This window comes from Stenella coeruleoalba (assembly GCF_951394435.1).
Source record: "Stenella coeruleoalba genome assembly, chromosome: 3".
Taxonomy (NCBI): Eukaryota; Metazoa; Chordata; class Mammalia; order Artiodactyla; family Delphinidae; genus Stenella; species Stenella coeruleoalba.
Genome location: NC_137148.1, coordinates 115,858,946 through 115,863,355, shown reverse-complemented (window position 1 = coordinate 115,863,355; position 4,410 = coordinate 115,858,946).

Genomic DNA, 4,410 nt, shown 5'->3' with positions numbered 1-4,410 from the left:
GCCCGGAAGTGACTTCACTTCCGCCGTCGCCGCCGGCTCCGCCTCTCGTTTTGTCATCGTTGCCCTCCGAGGCCGCCAGAGAGCGCGCGGGAGAGAAAGGGCGACCTCAAAGTTCTCGTCGCCCAAGCTGCACACATGTGCATGCGCAACGGCCTTTCCGGCGTACCCTGGCGGCCGCGGGGAACAGTGGGAGTCCTGTCGTGTTCTCTCAGGAAAACCGAAGTGGAGCTGGGCCAGTGTCCCCACAACCGCCCATCCTTCAAGAATGATGGGATGCAGTGAGTGGGGGAGCTGGGAAGGAGACCCAGAAAGGATACACAGACGTGGACTATTCACACCGCAACGGTTACCTCAAACACACTGACATCAAATAGGAACATCTAGATAACGACAGCGCACTCACACACCCAGGAACACACACCAAACGTGATACACAGCGTCACACTACGAGTGACATGTACCAAACCATATCCAGAGATCCTGACACAGAAACATAACACAGAAATAATAAACTAAGACAAATTCACAGAGGCATGTTAACTGATCTACAAGCACCTGCACTCATACACGTTCAGGAACACACTTTTTGAAGCTAGATCTTAACACACAGGCGCAAATTACCGATATATATATGGTGCCCAGGCTAAGGGAGGAAATACTCTGTCCAGAGGTAAGATAGAAGGGTGAGACCTAAGGGTCCAAGAATTTCCTCGTCCATATCTTGGATGGGCTGCCCCGCACACTTTACTCTAATCCATTCTTCCTTGCTTCATCACTGGCAAGTCCCAATATATTTTTAGTGATGCTAATCAAGCTACAGTGTATAGTATGTGTAAGAAAATTCCGAATATACATTGTATTTGACAGGGGACACACAAAAACTTCTAACTTCTTCCCCTTGGGGAAGTAAAATGAGGGACTGAGATTTATCTTTTTACTCTCTTGTACAACTTGAATCTTTAAAAAACCACAAGCTTTTATAACTGCTAAAACTAAAGAAAAAAAAAGTTCCCTCCATGAAACTCTTGAATCCAAGCGAGGGCTTCTCTCTAGGGCCATTTCACTGATTAAAAATCTGCTTTGGGGCTTCCCTGGTGGCACAGTGATTGAGAGTCCGCCTGCCGATGCAGGGGACACGGGTTCGTGCCCCGGTCCGGGAAGATCCCACATGCCGCGGAGCGGCTGGGCCCGTGAGCCATGGCCGCTGAGCCTGCGCGTCCGGAGCCTGTGCTCCGCAACGGGAGAGGCCACAACAGTGAGAGGCCCGCGTACCGCAAAAAAAAAACCAAAACAAAACAAAACTGCTTTGAGTCACCCAAAGCTCCAAAGAAAGTTTGGCAGTTGTCCCTTGGTCAACCACTTTGGCCACATTTGCAGATCTGTATCCTAAACTGGAAGGGCTTGGCTTTCTTGCCTGCTGAGCCAACAGCTCTGGAAAGATGGTGCTGTTTTACTGGTCTGTGGAGCATGATTCATTCAAGGAACCCGGAACTATCAACTCGAGGCTAGAAGAGGCATGAACAGGAGGGAGAACAAAATCAAAATAGGTAGTTTAATCTGTAGATGACTCTGGCAATCTTAAAAGCTAATCATGGAGATAAATGGAACTTATTAACACAACCCATGTAAGTTATGTTGAAAAATAATCTTTGCTAAATCCTGGCTTATTTTAATCTGAACCATTCAAAGGCTTATGTTGTTTTTCTCACACAAAGGGGCTATAGATCTCAATTCCCAGCTCACTGTGAGTTCACCATTGTAGCTGAGAAAGCCTGATGGGCCCAGGGTACTGTCATGTTTTTATGCTATGCCTGGATGGTGGTGATGGTCTATGAATGGAAAACACTATCACAATAATGAAGGCTAATAAGTTTGCCAATGATGAGGAAAGACACTGCAATGGAACCATCAGAGGTGCAGTTTTAAAATGCTGCAGACATTCAACCGTCCCAGGCACTAACAATTCTAACTTGAGATGGAAGGTGAAGTAGGAATCAGGAGAGGATGGTTATGAAGGCATAGGATGGCTATGAACAGGTTCCCACTCTCCCCGAATTATCAGAATGTAGAACGTGTAAATCCTCTGACTCAAACACTCCATGTATGGGGAAGAAATCGGACATATATATAGATACGTAAGGGTATTCATAGCTATGTTATAAACAACCAAGAAACTGAAAAGCCTATCAATAGGGAATTGGTTAAGTGAATTATGGTATTAACAGAGTAAAGCAAGTTATTAAAAAATGACTGGCCTTTCTCTCCTTCTGAGATGGCCCACACTCTATGGAGTGTTTCTCTCTAAATAAATCCACTTCCTACCTATCCAAAAAAAAAAAAAAAAAAAAAAAAAGGCTAAGATGGTAAATTTTGTGTATTAAAAAAAAAACTGTCCTATGGGCTTCCCTGGTGGCACAGTGATTGAGAGTCCGCCTGTCGATGCAGGGGACACGGGTTCGTGCCCTGGCCCGGGAAGATCCTACATGCCGCGGAACGGCTATGCCCGTGAGCCATGGCCGCTGAGCCTGCGCGTCTGGAGCCTGTGCTCCACAACGGGAGAGGCCACAACAGTGAGAGGCCCGCGTACCGCAAAACGAACAAACAAAACAAAAAACTATCCTAAAAAGAGGATCAAATTTGTATAAAGTTGTAAATGTAAAATAAGCAAAGGTTTTTGCAGAAGGGTGATATGAGGAAGAAAAAATTCCTCTTTTCCAGTCTGAGCCAAGCCCATCCTTGCTGGTTTCGCACAGCCCAGCTACTCAAAATGAGATGGGTCAGAAACACACCTTGTACTTGCGAGCAGAAGCAGCCACCATCAGGAAAATCAGTTAGGTCTTCACTAAAGTTTCACCATCCATTACACCAAGAATCATTTAAACTCCAATTCCTTTCCACAGGTTTTCATACCACAAAATAGAGTGCACACAGAGCATGAACTAGGGCTTAACTTGATACAAAGTGTAGGAAAAAAAGGGGGGGGACATATATCAAGAACATAGTTGGTAGTAGTTGCCAAGGAAGTAGCTGTGATTTAACAACCCTAGCAAGGTTGCTAATAGAGCAAATAGAAATTGGCCCTACTTTTGATAGTCAGGTGCAATGACTGAAACTTCAGTATTTTGTCCTTGTCAAAGGTAGGACATTCCTGCTGCTCTTGGTATATCCATTTGGATCAGGTCCTCAGAACCAATACATCAATGCTGCCATGTATGAAGCACAATGACAAGATGGTTCAAAGATCATTAAACTTGTATCTAATGGCAGCAATTTTCACCCGAAGTTTACAAATGCTATTGTCATGGATACGTTTGACATTTCTCTACTACATGTAACATACTGCCTTTCAATTTTCCCATTCTCTACTGTACATGTGACTTTGCAGAATTCTTAAACTGTATGGAAATTATAAATCTAAGGCAAGAACTGTAATTTCAAGGGAAGGCCAGGACTAGAACGTCTTAAGATAAAGCCTTTTAAAAGTATTAATATAGCCTTTTAAAAATTAATCATGTATTACCTGACAGTCCTCTCCCTCAGAACTTTTCCAAATTAACTAGTACCTTAACTGAGCTCTAGCCTGTGTCAACTATAAAGTTTATAATTCAGCAAATTATACATGGAGTGATGAGAGGTACCTACTTCCATTTTGCCATTCACTTGAAACTTCAGTAAATTAGCTGTTCAAGATTTTATTAATGTTCCAAGCAAAAGACAAAGGGTTGACTTGGGAAAGCAGTATCTAGGGCTCTGAAGTGGGTGTCTCCCATTAACGGCTCTTTAAAAAATGCTTTGCGAGTGCCCCCAAATAATGATTATTTTCCAACATTCCCCTTATTTTCAGTTTTTAATGGTAGCAAAACCAGTACTTCAAGCAACAGTTATCTAAACCAGGTGTTTGATTACAACTGCCTAGCAGTAACACTTCAGCTACAGGTAAACCAATCAAAGTGTGGCCTCTATCCTTGACATCAACATCACCTGGTAACTTGAAAGATGGATAATTATTAACACCCACCCTACACCTAGCAAATCAGAAATTCTAAGAACAGGGCCCAGCAATGTTTAAATGAAGCTTCCGGGTAATTCTGATGCATGCTAACATTTGAGAACCACTAAAGGAAAAGAATTCACAGAACCATTTTGTTTACATACCATGTTGGATAAGAATCTTGGTCTTACCCATGACAGTCAAAGGACCTGCATCAGACTGGAGAGGCACTCCAGCTCAACAAACAGCTCAAGGTCCTTGTCAAGGGAATATAATCTCAAATGCGTAACCATTCAATACTTTGAGCTTTCAGCTATCCTAGGCCATTTTCTGTGATGGAGACCAATACAGAAGAGTACAGAGCTACTCACTCCTAGCCCTAGTGCATATTATCCTAACCAAACTGTCTATATCAATTT